We start from the raw sequence: 22,298 nt of genomic DNA on the forward strand, positions 1-22,298 counted from the left end.
TCAGCTATTGTCATCCAAAATATCTCCATTGGGAAAATTTGCTGTGACACCCCTAATTTGACCCTAGTCGGGAAATGGTTTCGGGACTGCTAAACCGAGTTGCAGAAATAATTGAATATAATATTTTATGTCTAAAATATGTGATCATGCATGTGTGAAATTTGAATGCTTTGATTTTTGTCAATTTGAATGTGTTTCTAAATAAAAAGGACTTATGTGAGAAGCTTTGAATATATGTGTGGCTTATTTTAAGTGATTAGTTATTGAATGATGCAAATAAGTGGGTTTGCATGCCAATTTGCCACTTTTAATGCTAGTGGCCGGCCAAGCTCATAAGTATGGGCTTTATATGCATGGTTTAGTATTATTATATTTATTAGTGGTGAGAAATATGTAATAAAAAATGTATTAAATGAATTAAAGATGAATAAAAGAGTATGGGTAATAAAAATAATGTGTTAGTGGGAGGAGAAACCAAAGTTGGTTTATTCCTCCATTGCCGTAGCTAAGAAAGGGTGGAGAAGAAACTTCTTTTTGTTGTTAAAATTTTCGGCTAAGGAGATTGCTAGATCAAGGTATGCACAATGCTACTCTTGGAAATTCATGCATAAATTGAATGGTTAGTTTGAATTCTACCTATTTCATGGCTCAAATTTTTGTTATTTTGGAAGATTGAAATTCGGCCAAGGAGCTTGAAATTCTTAGTAGTTGTTTTGATGTCATTAGCATGGAAATTTATGTTGGATGTGTTGAATTTGCTAGTTGTTTCGGCTTGGAAGTTAAGGTTTAGTGTTTGATTATGTGATTGTCGAATGTGTGGATAGTTGAAGGAAAATTTGTTAAAATGCTTAGTAAATGGATATTTGGTTAATATTGTGTGTATTAATTACTTAAAATATAAACCTTAAATGAGTACTAAAGGTTGTATATAAATTCGGCCTTGGGAGAAATGTTAGTATAAAAATGCTTGAAAGTTAAATAGGTGATTGCTTTAATGACCAAATGTGCCAAAGAATAATGCATGATCTAGTTGACCAATATGTGTTAAGGGAACATGAATAAATATATTTCGATGAGCTATACATTCGGTTATAGTATGAAATGCAATGTTAATACATAGTTGCTAGTATGTATATGTGTGCTGGCCGAATTTGAACTTGAATAATGATTTGAGCACGATGTATTGTATTGAGATTATGCTTAAGTGAAATTGTGATGAAATTGATTGGTGATATACATGGTTAAATAATATGTAATGCATTAGTTAGTAAAATGTATGCCATTTATGTGTGGTATTAAGTATATAATCGGCCTCAACATAGACATGCATATTCGGCCATAGGAAGAAGATTGGTGTTGCATGTATTCGGTTAGAGGCAAGCATATTGATGCTTTTGTCTTGGCTTAGAAAATTCGGCCAAGGGGGAATATTAGCTAAAATGTTGAGTTTGATTCATGATTCCATATATATATGTGACTCTAATGCCTAAAGTATATATGGGCTAAGTACCTTGAGGTTTTCTTTTGATGTTCGAATGAATTGTATTAAATTGCTTGATGTGATTAAAAATGCATATGACCATTGTGTAGTTGAGCTAGAAGGTGGCCATATGACCAATCAAACTCCTTGTCATATTCGGCCATAAGCTAGCATAATGAGACTTTAATAAGTTAAATTTGTTTGAATTAGCTCAAGAGCTTAGAGGACCACAGTTGGATAAGGGAAAGGAAAAAGTGATCGAATAGCCGCCGAAATTGTTCGACCACATCTGAGGTAAGTTTTAAGTGTTTAAACGTTGAGTAAATTCAATTATAATAGGACATGATGAGTTGATTTAATAAGATATGATGTGGCCATGATATGTTCTAAGCTCAAATGGTAAGTTCTTAAGTGTTTGAGCTTGGGAATTTAAGGGTAATTTGAAATAGTCTGCTTCGGACAGCAGCAGTAACGTGACTTTAGAAAATGACCATAAATTTATGGACTTGAATTAGAGGCTGAATGAGACATGAAATTAAAGCTTAATGAGTCTAGTTTCTTATAAAAGAAACCGTGTAAGCAAAGGAATTTCCGATAATGAGATATTTAAAGTTGTGTGAGACGGTGTCAGAATGACTCCGAAATCCCCTGTTCTGTTTTTAGAAAATCATTATAAATTGTACAAAAATGGTTATAAGATAAAATTTATATGCTTAGACTCCTTAATGAGTCTAGTTTCAAATGAAATCAAATACAACACATTTTTAATTCTGTAAAATGAGAAAATTGATTCGTAGTGAAGAGTGGTCAGATTAGTCAAACAGTGAAACAGGGGAAACTTTAAGAAAAATCTGGTATTGATTGGCCAAACCTAAAATTTTTTAAATTTTATGGATGGAATATATACGAGTCTATATTCAGGAAAAATTAACGGAAAGTGATTTGGAGTTTTGTAGCTCCAGTTATAAATAATTTAGTGACTATTGCTCAGGAAAAACAGCTTGTGCTGAATTTGAGATTATGTTGTGAACCTTGATAAACTTGTTTTAGTTGCTCACAAGCTATTGATTAAACCCATACTTGAATCCTAAATCGTGATATTGTAAGTTTATGAGTATTCGAATATGAAATGATAGTATGGCGTAATGCCGATGTGATGAATGTGAAAGTGTATATATGTGATAAGGCCTAATGGCCGATGTGATGAATGTGAAAGTGTATATATATGTGATAAGGTGATAAGGCCTAATGGCCAATGTGATGAATGTGAAAGTGTATATATATGTGATAAGGCCTAATGGCCGATGTGATGAATGTGAAAGTGTATATATATGTGATAAGGCCTAATGGCCGATGTGATGAATGTGAAAGTGTATATATATGTGATAAGGCCTAATGGCCGATGTGATGAATGTGAAAGTGTATATATATGTGATAAGGCCTAATGGCCGATGTGATGAATGTGAAAGTGTATATATATGTGATAAGGCCTAATGGCCGATGTGATGAATGTGAAAGTGTATATATGTGATAAGGCCTAATGGCCGATGTGATGAATGTGAAAGTGTATATATGTGATAAGGCCTAATAGCCGATGTGATGAATGTGAAAGTGTATATATGTGATAAGGCCTAATGGCCGATGTGATGAATGTGAAAGTGTATATATGTGACAGGGCCGAGTGGCCAACGTGATGGATGTGAAAGTGTATAAATGTGATAAGTCCCGAAGGGCATTTGTGTCAGTACTATATCCGGGTTAAAACCCCGCAGGCTTTATGCGAGAATATTATCACTGATTAATGTCCGTAAGCTTCGTGCTCGTACTATATCCGAGCTCTAAAGACCCGATGACTACGTGTGGGGATTTTGTCCGGGTAAGACCCGATAACTTCGTGTGGAGATTATGTCCGGGTAAGACTTCGTAATAAGAATTTCTTATAAATATATTCAATGCGAAAGGTTAAACAGGTATGTACTCCAAGTTTATATGTGAGCTTGATTTGCACTAAATCATAAGGTAGTTATGTGATGCATACGAGAGCAATCTATGAGACTATTCCTATGATTATGTGACATCGGATCAGTGCGAGAGGTTATGTGAAATCATACGATATATCTATGTCACATGAGCTCACTTTTATGTGAAAGTTTATCTGCCTATTGTATATGATGAGATGTGCATATTCGGTAAAGGGATGGTATGCCCGAAGGAAGAGTGAAATAAAAAAAAATACGAACAACTATGTTATAATTTGATTGTTATCTGTTGACACTGCTTAAAACTTACTAAGCATTAAATGCTTACTCCGTTCTTTGAATCTCTGTTTTATAGATTTTGGTTCGTCAGCTATCGGACTCGGGATTTTTGGAAGTCGAAGTCTTCCACACTATCAAAGCCCCCTTTTGGTACAATTTTGGTTGAACTTTGAAATGGCATGTATAGGACTACCCTTTTTGTTGTGGGTCATGGACCCTTTGGATTTGTATAATTTTGGATAGCCATGCGAAAATGGCTTATATATGTTTGAGCATAATGTTATAATCATTTGGTATGGATATGGTTATTGAGAGGTGTGGGTATGCTTAACAAGGATTGGCCATGGGAATGGTTAATCACTATCATAATTTGTGCTATTTATGCTAAAAGGGCTAGTTGAATCATGGAAACTATGAAATAGGTAAAGTCTACCTTAAAGGCAGATGCTGACAGCAGTAGTGATGTAGATTTGGAAAATCACTAAAAATAGTAGGAATGGAATTAAATAGTGAATAAATTATTTAAATGAACCTTGATGAATATATTTTCATAGGAAAGTAACGAAACGATCATATGGACAGTATGTTAAGAGATATTCAGGTTCTCGTGAGACAGGGCCAGAACGGTTTCTGGATTCCCTGTTCCGAATTTGGAAATTCATTATAAATTAACCAGAGATAATTAGGAGTCATTCCATATATGTATAGATTCCTCTCTGAGTCTAGTTTCTATAGAAACAAACGGCATCAGTATTGAAGCTCTGTGCAGGGAGATATCCAAGTCGTAATACGCAAAGGTCAGTGTAGTCGATCCCTTTAACATGGGAGACTTTGACTAATAAACTGTACTAATTGGCCCAACCAAAAATTCTAGAAAAAAATATGTAGATGGGCATATGAGTCTAGTTTCAGAGAAAAATTACGAAACTTATTTTTGAGTTGTGAAACTCAAGATATAATTTTTAAGGTGACAGTGACGCAGTTAGCCAACTGCCTGGAAATTTTTAAAATGGACTGCGATAGTAAGCGAATTTAGTCTGTGAACCCCTCGTGTCCGACTCCGGCAACGGTCTCGGGTATGGGGTGTTACATTTGCTCTTTATGTCCTTCCTCATTGGGCACTTGAGCTATTTAATCACTTTTACAAGTTTTACACCTTTACAATGTAGTCCTTTTTATTTAATTAACCACCCAAACGATAAAATTTTCTATAAAAATTTTAACATCATATTACTAATACTCCATAAATATTTATAAAAATATTTTCGGCTCAGATTTATGAGATCGAGGTCTCGATACCTCGTGATCAACTTAATTTATTTAATAATTTCTCTTTAAATTTTAATTTCACCTATTTAAAATATTTCTAACATCTCTCTCACTTCTAAATGTTATTTTATTTTAATTTCCTAATCCAGTTGTCGAATTTAGTGATCTCAAATCATTGATCCGACACCACTGAAATTTTTAGGCTGTTACACACTAAACCCTAAAAGAGAAAATTAGTAACAATAAAAATTAAAATTGTATATATAACGTAAAAATTTCCTAATTATTCTTACTAAAGTGAAAAATTAAAATCAAACTAGAGATGTTGCCTCCCGGCAACGATGCCAACAACTTGACTGCCTCTAGATGTACTAACGTCGAGAGTGTGAATTGTAACATCTCGAATTAGGGTCTAGTCAGAATAGTGGTTTTGAGACCATAAATTTGAAAGAGAAATAATTATTTTATGATTCTCATAGGGTCTATGATATGATTGCATGCTTGTGTGAAGGTTTCATGAAGAAATTCTATTAATAAAGTGTCCAATTTGATGTTTAGGACAAAATTGCAATAGTTGCAAAATGTGAGTTCTAGAAGCTTTAGGCATAAATTGTCATGGATTATTTATTAGAGGTCCTTAAATAGCAATTTTCCCAATTTCTATAATTATGGACAAAAATGGGCATGGATAAAAAAAATTTGAAAGAAAGGCCTTAAGGGAATTTTTGTAATTTGGTTAATAAAAGAATAAAAATAGAAAAATAAGTCAAAATTGTGTTCATCTTCTCCATGCCATAGCCGAAATTCTCAAGCTCTCCATAGCCAGGGTTTTTCAACTTTTCAAGCATGAAAGTAAGTCAATCCTAGCCCCGTTTTTTATGTTCTTTACATTTTTGAAGTCCTTGAAACATGATTTATCCATTTTTAGTCATATTTTGAGCTAGGGTTCATGCCTGAAATTTGAACCATGTGTGACATATTTGTATTTTGATGTTTAGTGGAGGAATATAAAAGTTTAATGCATGATAAACATCTTTTACTAAGTGGTTTTCATGAAAACACCTAAAAAGGACAAGGTCTAGTCACTAGAATTTTTAGTTATGCCTTTTGGTTTAATGAATGTGCCTGCTGTATTTATGGATTTAATGAACTGTATTTTCCACCGATACCTGGATAAATTTGTGGTTGTTTTCATTGATGATATCCTAATTTATTCTCATGATGAGATTGAGCATGTCGCGCACTTAAGAACTTTTACAAACTTTGAGAGACAAGTAATTGTATGTTAAGTTCAGTAAAAGAAAATTTTGACTTTGAGAAGTCAGGTTTTTGGGCCACATTGTTTTGGGTGATGGTATTAGAGTTGACCCGAGTAAAATTTTGGCTATTGTTGATTGAAAACCGCCGAGGAATGTAACTGAGGTCAGAAGCTTTCTAGGTTTGGCCGGTTATTACATACGGTTTGTGAAATGATTCTTCATGATTGCTACTCCGATGATGAGATTGTTACAGAAAGATGTTAAGTTCTAATGGATGGAAAAATTCCAAAAGATTTTTGAGAAAATAAAGGCATTATTGATTGAGGCTCCGGTTTTAGTACAACCTAAATCGGGAAAAGAATTTATGGTTTATAGTGATGCTTCTTTGAATAGATTGGGTTGTGTGCTTATGCAGGAAGGCAAGGTGATCACTTATGCCTCGAGGCAGCTGAAATCGCATGAGAAGAATTATCCAACACACGATTTGAATTGGCTGCCATAGTGTTTGCGTTGAAAGGTTTGGAGACATCATTTCTATGGTGATAAATGTCGTGTGTATACTGATCATAAAAGTCTGAAATACTTGATGACTCAAAAAGACTTGAATCTACGATAACGAAGGTAGCTAGAGTTGATAAAAGATTACGAGCTAGTGATTGACTACCACCCAGGAAAGGCGAAGTGGTCGCCGATGCCTTGAGTAGGAAGTCGTTATTTGCTTTGCGGGCTATGAACACTCAGTTGGCCTTAGTAGATGGTGGTTTGATTCTAACTGAGTTGAGAGCTAGACCGATGTTTCTTCAAGAGATTTATGAAGCTCAGCAAAGTGACGGTGATTCGCAAGCCAAAAGAGTTCAATGTGAATCAAGCATGGAATCAGATTTTTGGATTAGTTTCGATGGTTGCGTAATATTTAGAAATAGGATTTGTATTCTTAAGAATACCGAGTTGATGCAAAAGATTTTACTTGAGGCTCATAGTGGTCGTCTGTCTATGCATCCGGGTAGTACGAAATTGTACAATGACTTCAAGAAACTATATTGGTAGCCGAGTATGAAAAGAGATATTTCTGAGTTCGTTTCGAGATGCCTGATTTGTCAACAAGTGAAAGTGAAATACCAAGTACCTTCAGGCTTACTTCAGCCTGTAATGGTTCCCTAGTGGAAATGGGACCGGATTACTATGGATTTCATGACGGGTCTGCCTTTGACACCAAGAAAGAAAGATGTTGTATGGGTTGTGGTTGATTGATTAACAAAGTCGGCCTATTTTATATTGGTACGTATCAACTATTCACTTGACAAGCTAGCCGAGTTGTATATTTCTGAAATAGTGAGGTTACACGGAGTGCCTTTATCGATTATATCGATAGAGATTCGAGGTTCTTCGTGATTTCGGAAGAAGTTACAGAAGGCTTTAGGTACAAAATTGAATTTTAATACTGCTTTGCATCCACAGACCGACGGTCAGTCTGAGCGAGTAATTCAAATTCTGGAAGATATGTTGCGGTGTTATGTTCTTGAGTTCCAAGGTAATTGGGAAAAATATTTTCCATTGGTGGAATTTGCCTACAACAACAGTTTTTAGTCGAGTTTTAAAATGGCGACTTATGAGGTGTTGTATGGGCGTAAGTGTTTAATGCCTTTGTATTGATCGAACTCAGAGAGAATTAGATTCACAGAATTGATTTGGTTAAAGAAACCGAAGAAAAGGTAAAAGTGATTCAAGATTGTCTGAAAGCCGCTTCGGATAGATAGAAATTGTACGTGGATTTGAAACGGAAAGAGATTGTGTTTCAGGTCAGTGATAAAGTATTTTTGAAAGTGTTTCCATGGAAAAAGGTTTTGAGATTTGGTAAGAAAGGAAAATTAAGTCCAGGCTTTATTGGACCGTATGAGATTATTGAGAGAGTAGGGCCAGTTACCATCCGAATTGGAAAAGATTCATGATGTGTTCTATGTGTCTATGTTGTGCTGATACCGATCTGATCCTTCGCACGTGATTTCACCGACAGAGGTTGAGATCCGACCGGATATGACTTATGGCTAAGAGTCGATTAAGATTTTGGCCCGGGAAGTCAAGCAATTAAGAAAAAAAAGTACTGCCCTTGTGAAAGTTTTATGGAAAAGGCATGGGGCTGAAGAGGCTACATGGGAGACCGAGGAAAATATGAGAAGCCAATACCCAAACCTTTTCACCGGTAAGATTTTCTGGGAAAAGAATCCCTAAGGGGGAGAATTTTCATCCTGAATTAGGGTCTAGTCGGAACAATGGTTTTGAGACCACAAATCTAAAAGAGAAATAATTATTTTATCATTCTCATGGGGTCTATGATATGATTGCATGCTTGTGTGAAGGTTTCATGAAGAAATTCTATTAATAAAGTGTCCAATTTGATGTTTAGGTTTAAATTGCAAAAGTTGTAAAATGTGAGTTCTAGAAGCTTTAGGCATGAAATTGCCATGGATTATTGATTAGAGGTCCTTAAATAGTAATTTGCCCAATTTCTATAATTATGGAAAAAATGGGCGTGGATAGGAAAAATTTGAAAGAAAGGCCTTAAGGGCATTTTTGTCATTTGGTTAATAAAAGAATAAAAAGAAAAAAAAAGTCAAAATTGTGTTCATCTTCTCCATGCCATAGCCGAAATTCTCAAGCTCTCCATAGCTAGGATGTTTCAACTTTTCAAGCTTGAAAATAAGTTAATCCTAGCCCCGTTTTTGATGTTCTTTACATTTTTTAAGTCCTTGAAACATGATCTATCCATTTTTAGTCATATTTTGAGCTAGGGTTCATGCCTGAAATTTGACCCATGTGTGACATATTTGTATTTTGATGTTTAGTGGAGGAGTATGAAAGTTTGATGCATGATAAGCATCTTTTACTAAGTAGTTTTCATGAAAACACCTAAAAAGGGCCTTTTTGTAAAAGTTTTGAAATAAGTGGTTAAAAATCTGATTTCAAAGAAAATGTGGGCTGATATGAGTATGATATAAGTTTGACTAGGCTTGGGTATCAAAGAAAATAAACAGAATTCATTTTACGAGCCTAGGGGCTAAGTTGTAATAATGTGAAAGTTTAGGGGAAAAAGTGTAATTTTTCCAAAGTATGCTTTATGGACTATTTTGAACAATGTGATGATTAAATAAGCTAAATTTGCTATTATAGATCAAGAAAAACGGAGTTCAGATCTAGACCGGGGAAAGAATAAGATTTTGGACTAAATTGAATTAATTGTCCATATTTTGTACCGAGGTAAGTTCATTTGTAAATAATGCAATTACATATCATGTTTTAATATTTTAGTAATGTATGAGTCTCTATGATTAATTATTATGACAGGTGTATGAACGATGTTATAGTTTATGAGCATGATATTGTGAATGAGTTCGACGAATATGTGATATCAAGAAAAATCCTGTTTGAACCTTTGGAATAATTTAGGATACAATGTGACATGTCACTAGGAACTATGTGATTATGAGCTCATGGGATTATGTGCATATATGACTATGTGAATCCAGGTGCTAGTCTTGTATGTTCTACCGGTGGCTGGGTCGCCCAGCATGTGTTGCGAGTATCTATTAGCTTGTGTGAGCAGCCCGAGTAGAACGTCCTGACTGACAGCTTGTATGAGTAGGCCCGTGACTAGCTCAAGAGCGAGAAGTGTGTGATTATGATGTGAGGTAGCACGTGGCTACGTTTGAAGCACTATGTGCAAGTTTTCCGTGTATCCGATAGTATTCCGAGTGTTCAGCAGGTAAATCTGTGAGTTATTCGATAAGTAAGTCAATGACATGGATAAATGAAAATGTGTTACGAGTTGGTACAGGTATGTATGATAAACTCATACGGATGAGCTCGATATGTGATGATCTTTTGGTAAGATTGAAATTGTGTAAGTTATGTCTACAAATTAGGCTACACCTATGGAATTATGATAACACATAAGTAAACTATGTTAAGTCAATGGCATATATATACATATGATTATGTTGCTATTTATTTGCATGTGAACTTACTAAGCTTTATGCTTACTCCATTCTCTTTCTTATTTTCTTATAGTATTGCCAAGCTAGCTCGGGGATCGAAGAACGTCGGAGGCTCGATCACACTATCAACTGGACATTTGGGTATAGTTAGTCTCAATATTTTGAGTATGGCATGTATAGGGGCTTGGTCTTTTTTTTATATGTCATATTAGTTTAGCCAAATGTATTGGCTCATGGTAATATTTGATTCATTTTGTATATGGTCATGTGATATGGTTCATATTGATCAATTGGGTTGTAACCCTAATCATTTATGCATGCATGCAATGTTTTATGCTTGATGTAATTGCTTGTGGATGAGATGTGTGATGAATGACACATGTGCTAAGAGAATGAATCATGTCTAATAAGGATGATCAAAGCTATGGTATAATTGAATAAATTGAAAGTAGGTTTAGCACGGTGAATGAATATAAAAATTGGTGTGGAATGCCATGTGGAAATATGATGGTTTGGATGTGTGATATGTTGACATTATAGAGGCATGGATTAATTATGTCTATAAGTTTTTGAGTGACTAAATATATTATGTTACATATTATCTAGGATGAATGAGTAAATGAGCATTCAAGGGTGACAAATGGCTTGGAAAATAGCCTCAAATTTTTCTACATGGGAAGACACACGGGCATGTGTCTAGCCCGTCTGTGACACACGGTCAATCCCAAGGGTGTGTGGTCTGACCGTGTGTCCCCCGCACCCTAGCTTTTCAAGTCAGTATGCATGGTAGTAAACACACGGGCAGAGACACGGCCGTGTGTCTCAGCCGTGTGGAGGGCACGGCCTTGGGACATGGGCGTGTGCCCAGGCCGTGTAAAGTCTGCATCTTAAATGCGAAAATTAAATTCACCACACAGCCTAACACACGGGCATGTGACTTGGCCCTGTGATCTTAAATTGATGTTGACGTCATAAACAGAGAGTTACACAGCTTGGAGACACGAGCGTGTCAAGGGCACACGTGCATGTCCTTGTGCCCACACAGGTGTGTGACCCTGTTTCATGGAAAAATTTTCTAAGTTTTCCCAAAACCTTCTTAAGTTCTCAGTTTAGTCCCTAACTACTTTCAATACATGTTTAGGGCCTCGAAGGCCCGTGTAAGGAACATTATGCATGTGTATGAATAGTTTTGAATTGAAAGAAATTTTGTGGCCCGGTCTTGTATGTTTGTGAACATTTAAGTCCGGTAGTGCGTCATACCCTGTTCCGGTGTTGAACACGGGTAAGGGGTGTTACATGAATACTGTAGCAAAAGATATATAAATGAGACGATATCTACAAGTATACGGGTAAGGTTGTAATATAGTTACAATGGAGTAGGTGAGTACTCCAAGGATCGTACCCAAAGGAGTCTAATACTAGATCAATTTCAACCTAAGCAACAAAAGATCTAATTAGACTTGAATTAAGTTATATTACGAAAGTATAAAAATAGTGACTTTTGGGGTTTTTATAATAATAGTAATAGTAATAAGGAAAGCAAATAATATTGGGAATTTAAAAGGTATCAGATCTGATTACAGGTGATTAGCTTGCTTTGGTAATCTTGATCAACTATCACTTCGGCTCCTCATTAATCAACTGTCGATACCCTAGCAGGACCTTCTGATACATCCACTAGAATAACGAGTTAGCAAAAATAAACACAAATTAAAAAGAGAGATTCTAAGCTAAGAAATTGGTGTTCATAACATGTGCAAAATGAGTCTATTTATAGACTTAAGGTAGACGTCGTCCTTAACCTTAAGTTAGTTGACATTCCCAAGCTTTAAGTTGGATTGTGCACCCCCTGGCTTGTATTAATTCCTATCCAAAGTCGATATTACGACACACCAGGGCCTATGTCGCAACAAAGAAGACAATATACTCTTCTCTAGGATGTCTTCAGGGGTTATGTTTCGACACCCTTAGGATGTGTTGCGACATTAAAGGTAGTCTCAGGATTCTTCCATTCTGGTTCGTATGTTGCAACATTGAATCATCCGTATTGTGACGTAGTGATCAGTATTAGTTTAAAACACCTTTCAATGGTCTCCTGCACACTCACAAAGTATATTAGCTCTCCCTTAGGTCTTATTTGGACCCTAAGCTCAATAAAAGACTCAATTCACACACTTTATTGAATTTAATTAAACTTACTAAAACATAATTAAAACCTAATGGTAATAATTATTTTCAAGCTCCTAAAGTGCAAAAATTAGTTTAATCTACTACATCAAATTACGGTAGATCAATTAGCTAGATTAGGCTACAACGATCTCAAAAACATAAAATTTATGAAAAACGGGTTATGTTTAGATTTATAGGCAAGGGTAAAATTATTTTGAATGTTTAAAGATTTCTTCCTTTATTTAAAAATGGTAGAAACGGTGGGAAAGAAGAAATGGCAAGATGGTAACCTTCAATTTTATGTTTTATTACTTTTTATTATTACTTTAACATTTTAACTAATATATTTTCAATTAAGAATATCCACAATCTGTCCATCCCTTTTAAAAGTGATCTAATTTCCACTTAGATCCTTGTACATTCACTAATTAAACCATTTGAAACTTAAAAAATCAAATGTAATAAACTTTTACAATTTTTACGATTTAGTCTTTGGACCTTAATTAACCAACCAATCATTAAAATTGCCTAACCAAAATTTAATATAATTCTATTGAAAACTTGTAAATATTAAAAAATAATATTTACTAACTCAACCATCGAAAAATGGGGTTTCAAAACCATGATTTTCGGTACCATTAAAAATAGGCTGTTAAAATATACTTCCTTCCAAGGCTTCAAGTATGGATGGCTTCCTAGTAATTTTTAACAAGCATTCTCACATATCATTAGTGATAATATTGGCATCTAATATTTATCTGTGCTTAATAGAGAAATCTCTTTTGAAGATATTAATTGAATTCCTATTGTTTTTAGCCCTAAGATTCCCAATTCTAGAAACATGAGCCATTTCCTGACAATTAGCCTTTGCAATGTTACTTAGAAGATTATTTTAAAAATATTTGGAATTATTAGATAATCGCGTGGATGAGGCACCCAATTTTTTTTACCAGAATGACTCATTTTTTTATAACAATATCATTGAATATGAAATTCTTCATTCTTTCAAGAACAAAAGGACTAGTAACTGAGGTTTATTTGCTTTGAACCTCGACATGAGTAAAGTATATGACTTGGTAGAATGTCATTTTCTAGAGGATATGATGTTGATGATGGGGTTTGCTAATGTGTGGGTTTCTTTTGTTATGTTTTGTAGAGTTTGGTGTTTTATTTGGTGGTCATGAATTTTTTGATAGGTGAAACTTTGAAGCCTAGTAGGGAGTTAAGACAGCGTGACCCAGTTAACCTATATTTATTTCTAATTAGTGAAGGTTTTTCAAACCTTATAAGATTGACAAGTTTGAAGGGTAGGTTAAAGTGAACTTGTATTAGTTGAAGAAGGCCTAACATTATTCTTAAACTAAGCTTTATTTGATAATATGTTTTGTTATAACAAATTAAAGTGTTTTTGAATAAAAGTTAAAGTTGAATAAAATTGATAAATAATTTCTCAAATGAAGTCTAAGAGAGAAAACTTCGAATCTTTACTTACTCTTAGTAAATTCCTTGAACCAACTTTAAAATCAAGTTAAAATGATTTTAATCAAGTAAAAATTCTTTCACTAGTCAAACTATTTTTAAAACAAGTCAATATAACTCGAGGCCAAAGAGAATACTTTTTGCCCTCGTATTGATAGTTTTCAAAATATTGACACCCCTATTAAAAATGGTACCAAATTGACATTCTATTCTTCACAAATTCAGCTAATTATCGATCTGGTATCGATACTTTTCATATGTTATCGATAAAATCAGTCTGCTATTAATATCTTCAACCCCAACAGTAGTTGACTTATGCATTTAATAATATCAATACTCGCTGTCACATGTGAATTAAATGCATTGGTTTTCACATCCCCAGCTACTTTATTCATATCTCCAACAACCACAATGGTTGGAAATCAATTAGGGGTGTAAATACTAGCTTCCAAAGATCCTACAATAACAAGAGAGATAAATTCAAGCCTAAAAGATCAATCAATGAACATCTGTGTTAAACTTTCATACTTTTCTTGTACACACTTTTGAGCTTTCATTGTTATTCCTTTAGCTCAAGTGTTTTCTTTTTTATTAGTGCTTAATTGGAAAACAATTCAATCTTGAAAAGATTTCTTCTTAGTTTGGTATTTGTTTTTACTCTTTGAGATGGTTTGTATCTTAAGGTTTGGGTAGAAACATTAATGGAGTTTCTAAGGTTAAACATTATCCTCAAAGGTTATCAAATTAGTGAATTTGGAAAATCAATAATTGTGGAAGGTTAAGATAGTAGATATGCAATTGGGGCTGAACCACTAGAAATTGAAGTGTTTTTTGTCTCTATCTTTTTCTTAGTAACTACAAATCTTTAAGAGGTCAATTTACCCCCTCTTGGTGATTTTGAGTTGAATTATTGAGCTAGAAGTTGGTATCAGAGTTAGTCTCTTTTAGACAGTTTAATAACCAAAGTGGAGATTTCTGAGGAAGCTCAACAATCATCAACTCAATTCATATAATGACGTTTACTTTCGGCTCAATTTTTCTTGGTGAGTTTCAATCTATTTCTAATCCTCCTTATTTTAATGATGTTAACTGTTGATATTGGAAGACAAGGATGATGCTATTCATCCAAGCAAATGATCTTGCGGTTTAAGAAGATTATCATGGATGGTCCCTCAATTCCACTCAAGCAAGAAGAAGAGCTCTTAGTTCCAAAGAGTAAGAAAGAATGGAATGAATAAGATAGAAGGAGTATTCAATAGAATGCCAAGGCCATGCACACTCTCTTTTGTGTACTTGGTCTGGATGAGTATAGCTAGACTTGTACTCTCGCTAGGTTAGTCCTAGAACTGAAAAAACCATAACTCTGATACCACCAAATGTAATATCCCATACCCGTATCCTACACCGTGATGGAATACGAGGCATTACCTCACTTAAACTAGTGCTTACAACCATTTTCGGGTCTTCAAGACTTGGACAAATTTAAAACTTTCCCAAACTTATCAACATATCCATAATATGGGCCTTCGAGGCCTAAAACACACATCGTAAATCACTCGGAACCAACTCGGGTACTTTTTCCAACTATAGAAAAATGTCACTAGACATAGGGGCACACACCCGTGTGAAAAGGGCACACGCCTGTATAGCCAATTCAACATGGTCGTGTTGATGGCCAGTGTGTCTCACACGACCTAAGCAATATAAGGACACGCCCGTGTCCTCCACTCATGTTGAAATTATTTTAAATGCACACCTACAGGGGTTTTCACACGGCCATGACACTTCCGTGTACTAGCCCGTGTACAAAATCATGGACATTTTGTTTCTGACGTCAGCACCCCCAAAATGTCACACGGCCAAGGCACACGCCCGTGTGCTAGGCCGTGCCCTTTACACGGCTGTCACACATGGCCGTGTCTCTGCCTGTGTGTTTATTATCATGCATACTGACTTAAAATTTTTATGTGCAGGGGACACACAGCCAGACCACACGCCCATAGGGTAGATCGTGTGTCATACACGGCCTAGACACATACCCGTGTGCCTACCCGTGTAGACAATATTAGGCTTTTTACCAAGCTCCATTGCCACCCTTACATATTTAGTTCTATACAAATACCAACCAATACCAGAACAATCATAATTCCTATAACCAAATCAGCCACAATAGACATTCATTCAACCATGATAATGCATCTTTTATAAATTCAAAATGAATATTAGCCATCATTCAAGACTTTATACAAATTGAAGGGTTTCCAACCCAAGCCAATACATATGGTCCAACCTTAATGAAACTAAATAATAAAGTCTAAGTCCTATACATGCCATATTCAAAAATATAAATCCAACTATACCGAAAGCTTCGACTGATAGTGTGATCGATATCTCTGACTTTCGGTGATCCTTGAGCTAGTTAGGCGGCACTGTAAGGAAATGAAAAGGGAAGGGAGTAAGCATAACAACTTAGTAAGCTGTATATAAGTAAGTATATAACAACAATTTATCAATAATCAACATGCTCATAACACCAAGGTAGGCATAAGCGTAACTTACTCATTACCATCCATACAAGTCACATAGTATATATTGAGCTCATATCTCATACGTACCAATTAGGTACTTGTACCACTCACAACACAGTTATACTTTCCTCATTAGCTTAAGAACATAACTTTTACCGTTGAACCATTCGAAATTCTACCGGATATTACATAAGCCTCAAGCATAGGGTAAGGTGCTGATGCCTTGTCCTAGACACAGTCTTACACTAGCTCATATCTCAAGTCAATGCCATGTTCCAGGCATGGTCTTACACTGATTATCATCTCGTAGCCGATGCATGTCCCAGACATGTCTTACACTGGCTTACATCTCGAAGTTGATGCATGTCCCATACATGTCTTACACTAGCCCTCGTCTCAATGCCGATGCCATGTGCTAAACATGGTCTTACACTGGCTCTCATAATGTGGCCGATGCATGTCCCAGATATGTCTTACACTAGCTCACACACGAATGACCCAAATGTCATGGCATGAATATTCGATTTACTTCCTAGGGTTCCAACAAAAATTCTACTATCTCATTTATCATTATACATTCTCAATTTCACAATCAAGCAGTTTATGTTGTAATAATTCAAGCATATATAGTTAACAATGTAGTTGTATTATTTACATACAACTTACCTCGGATTACAAAATATGGCGACTACCCGATTTAGTCGGTTTGCTTGGCTTTCCCTCGGTTTAGGTTCGGACTCGGTATTTCTTTATCTATGATAACAAAATACACTTATTAAGTCACTTTATCAACCTAAGCACTCAACAATTCACAATTGGGCTAAATGACCATTTTACCCCTAGACTTTTGTAAAATGACCATTTTACCCCTCGCCCCGAAAATTAATTTTTATCAAATTTCTTTATTTCTTAAGACTAAACGAACCTCTTTGACTCTTATAGGAGCTCCAAATTCCCACTATTTCACATATTTTTCATCTATTTTACAACTCATGCAAAATGGTCCCTTTAGGTGTTTTCATGCTAACACCTTTCACAAAGTTGTTTATGTCACACCCAAGACTCATATTCTTCCATAAAATTTTAGAAAACACCCTAGATGCTCTCGTGGCAAAACCTTAGACTTTCAACCATTTTTCAAAATAGACTCCTCATTTGAAAGCTCATGCTTCAAGGGTCTCAAAAGTACAAAAATCATCAACAAAGTACATGGGAATCACTTACTTGTGAGTACTTCAAGTTGCTGAAAATTTTAAGCTTTCAAACCCCCTTTAATGGCTAATATTTTGTAGAGAAAGAGATGAAAAAGGGATGATATCATCCTTCCTTTATTTATTTCTATTTTAGTAAAAAATAAGCCACCTAACTCACCAAATTTGAAAATTTTGTCTCCTCTTTGACCCTATGGCCGGCTATGCTTTCTTTTAAGGGTCTAATTGCCCTTTAAAATCCCAAAATTTTGATTCTCTAATAAAATAACACCTTTAGCTATCAAATTAAGACTTTTGCACTTTATGTGATTTAGTCATTTTTGCAATTAGGCTCACAAATGTTAAAATTAGTTCACCAAATTTTACATGCACTATTATAAACATGCTATGACTCTATTTTAATAATAAAATAAATTTTTTGACTTCAAATTTTTGGTCCTGAGACCGCTATTCCGACTAGCCCCCAAAATCGGGCTGTTAAAACATAAATGTTGTGGCAATACCGAGAAGATACCTAATTAGCACTTAATGCATAACGTTCTTGGCCCCAGCTATGCTTGTACCAGATAAATCCACTTGAAAAAGAGAGGAAGGATTATAGGTTGATGGATCTATCCTAGAAGGAAATATATAAAAGCCAAAGAGGGAACCCTAAAGAGAGCGAGGATCCTTAGGCAAAATAGAGGGTTACGATTAAGAACAATGGCAGAGAAAAAGGGGAAAAACAGAAGCAGTCATGCTTAGTCACTGCAAGACATTGCATCGCTTATGTTAAGAGCTGGGTAGGCAAAAGCTATTTCCTCGAATTCTTTCTTTTATTTCTTATCTTGCTTTTTTTTGAGCTTGAAGATGATGTTGGTTGTTGTATTAAACTTGAATTTTATTAGCCCAACCATGAGCTAAATCTTTTAGGTTTGGGAGTACTTTGATGAAACCCTTATTTCTATTAACGGTTGAAGTTTAAATCTGTATTATTCTACTATTTTATTCAATGGTATTTCAAGTTGCATGTAGGTTGTACATTGATAAATGTGCAATAGGTTTACAAAGAAAACTTAATTCTGACAAGGTTAGGTTAATTAGATTGAAGTTGAATGATATGAGCCAGTGTTTAATCAATTATTTGTAGTAGTCTCAAGACATAGAGCAGTATCTCATACGGAAGGAATAAGAAATATTAGTGGGAACAAAACTCAAGGACTATTGTAACACCCCAAACTAGGCCTAGACGTTATGGCCAAATTTGACGTGTCACATGGACTTACGACTTAGTATGCATTCGTTGGTTTAAGTGATTGGGGTGGTCTTTGTAAAAATAGCGATTGAATAAAAAGCCGGTTTATCAATCTTTAGGCTATCCGTTTGTTGTGCTTGTTGAGTCTTGGAAACATTTATTAATTTTGAAAACCTGCGCAGCCTAACACTAGCAGTTTCGACATAGTATAAATATAATCAGAAAATAAAACCATAGCGGAAATAGAAATTTAAATAGCGGCCTTATTACAACTTAAAACCCAAAATTAAATCAGAATATAAAAATAATAAAAATAAACTAACTTAGAAAAACCAACTTTGCAGATGATATGGCCACTCCGAATCCTTTACGGCTCCAAGCCCACTATGGTTAGGGATTTCCTGCAGAGATGAAAATAAAGGGTGAGTTCGGTAAACTCAGTGTGTAACATAACCCAACCATAGCCCAAAACAGATCAAACCTCAGAGTCAGACTTATCTTGGCCTTGGCCCAGTACAGATATCAGAATGAAACCCATAGGCCCATAGCAGATACAGAACAAATATATCGTGAATGCAGAAATCCCAATCCAGAGCCATCCATAACACCCCCGTACCAGCCTTACACCATGTGGGGAGACTACTCGACCCACCCAACTGCTACACACCACAGAAATTGCAGCGAAGCTGCCAGATATTGTGACGAAGTCACCAGATACAGATATTGTGGCTAGGCCACCAGAACAGATATATATATGTGGCAAAGCCATCAGATTGCAGCGAGGCTGCCAGATATTGTGACGAAGTCACCAGAACAGATATATGTGGCGAGGCCACCAGATTGCAGCGAGGCTGCCAGAATGCTTCCTCCATCATTATAAACCCATGTCCCATGCAACAGAAATAATATGTCATGGCATACGTATACAGAACAGAACATCATGCTTTTTAGAAAAAATAACCCTAGGGGTAAAATCGTAATTTTGCATGCATAAGGGTATTTCAGTAATTATTACCTATTGCTAAGGTTTCATGCTTATTCTAACGTCTACCAAGTAATCAGAAGTACTTACCTTGTCTTTTTATCAAAGTGGGCCCATTGGCCCATTGGCTCGTTTTCGGCCCATCAGCCCAAAAATACCATTATGCACAAAAATGCACACAATGCACTCTAATCATCCAAATGCACCATATTCATTAACAACTGTCTCACGAGCGCTCGCACGCTCGCGAGTTCACAAAATACAAACGTTTCGGTATTTCAGCTTTTACCAATTCAGTCTAAGGGAGGGTGTCGTTTACACACCTGGTTGATGACGATTGATGACGATATCTCCCACGCGATAATCCTACAATCGATCACTAACACATTACACTTACGGATTAACGATAACTAACATAAATCCACGTCAACTAACCCAATCATCACACAAGTTAGTCATTTACGCACGAGGGGCAAAATAGTCATTTAACACCCTAGGGGCAAAATGGTAATTTACCCCATAAGGGTATCTCAGTAATTCTACCCTATAGGGGTATTTCGATATTTCTACCCTACAAGGGTATTTCGGTAATTCTACCTTATAGGGGTATTTCGGTAATTCTACAACTTATCCACTTGGGCCTACGGACCTATTGGGACCACATGGCCCATTTCAGCCCATCGCGGCCCGAAATAGCCGTCTTGCTGCTAGAGTAATGAGAAATACACACCTGTTAGGAGACTGCAGTTAATTCGCACTCCAAACACCCTTAGCTGACGCCCAACCCAAACGAGCACGTCACAAAGTGAAAGGGATCAGCCAAGAAGGGTATGCCTACTCTCCTCATGGTTTGCTCTATTTAAAGCTAGCTCTCTATCTACTCTTATGTTAGCTTCCCGATATGGGATCGCTCCATCACCAGAGTTTAAAACCAACACCAAACTCTTGTCGTCCCAACGTAGCAAAATAATCAACCTTTGTGTGCCAAGGGATTCGAACCAAAGTCGTCTCACATGCCAACTCACGCCACCGCCACTAGGCCATCATCTCATTTGTGTCAGAAACCCAACACATTAAACTTTAAAGCATACCTATTTGCTTCCAGATTTATTGAAAAGAAAAACCAAAATATATTGCAAGAGCCAAGACTTGAACCTTGGACCCCTTGCTTCCTCTATGGCGTCACTTCCTTGTCCCCTAAGTGGCGCCACCTTGCCACTACACCATACTCCTTTTTGTGTCATCTTTTACCCCTTTACTCTTAAAAGCCCAAACGCCAACTGCATCACCTGTTCATAAAATTAAAATTCTGAAGACTACCACGAATTTAACTTAAGTTTGGGCCTTCCAAAGGCCCACTAACCTACTAAAAAATATATTTTAACCAACCAGAACACACACAAATATTAAAAATCACAGAAACATAGAAAACCCAAAAATTGGGGCGTTACAACTATAGACATATAGCGCCCCAAGTGGGGTAACTCAAGGTCTTGCTCTTGGAAGAAGCAAACCACTGTACAACTCTTCTAAGCAGAAAGATAATTATGATGCTGAGGCATTATTAGTGAGAAATGGTAGATTCTTAGTAATCCTAGCCTTCCCAATCATTGTAGTCCCTCTATCCATTGACATAGTTTCTTTGCCACAACATTCTTAATTGTTTACTCTTCTGTTTTGCACAATTTATACATAATCATTGTTTCAATTGCCACTGCATTCTTATTATTGGTTTGTCATAGTATTAATCACATTTCAATATAATAACTTGACCGGTTTACACCTATCTGATCCCTGTAGAGACGATCTTACTCATCACTTTATTACTTGATTCGACATGTATACTAGCACAATTTGCATATCATATTCATATGCAACAATTTTTTAGTGCCGTTGTCGGGGATCGACAATTGGTGAAATTTGGTTTTGTTATTTTCTTTTGTTTCATTGGTTTTATCTAAGTTAGTTGTACTTAGTTTTACATGTTTGCTATAAGTGCGCGAGTGGAGGCATTCCTGCCACCGAAGAGTATCCTTTTGACCCAGAGATTGAGAGGACTTTATGAAAAAGGAGAAGAGAATTACGTAATATGCCTAGTGAAGGGAATGATCCTGGTCTGAAAGATCTATTAAATTCAAATGGTCGAGATATTAATCTTCCTATTCATCGTGTGATAGATGACAGAGACTGGCCAATTCGAGATCATATAGTTTCAATTTTGGATAAGATAGTCAGACCACACATACAAGCTCAGCATTTTGAGTGGAAATCGGCAATGTTTCAAATTTAGCAAATAGTTGTATAGTTCAGGGGTTGCCCACTGCAGATCCAAGGCTACATTTAAGACTTTTTCTAGAAGTCTGTGATTCGTTTTGACAATAGGGTGTTCCTGAAGACACTTTGCGGCTTAAATTGTTCCCATACTCCTTGAGAGATT

The sequence above is a fragment of the Gossypium hirsutum genome, chromosome A10 (genome assembly GCF_007990345.1).
Source record: "Gossypium hirsutum isolate 1008001.06 chromosome A10, Gossypium_hirsutum_v2.1, whole genome shotgun sequence".
NCBI classification, from domain to species: Eukaryota; Viridiplantae; Streptophyta; class Magnoliopsida; order Malvales; family Malvaceae; genus Gossypium; species Gossypium hirsutum.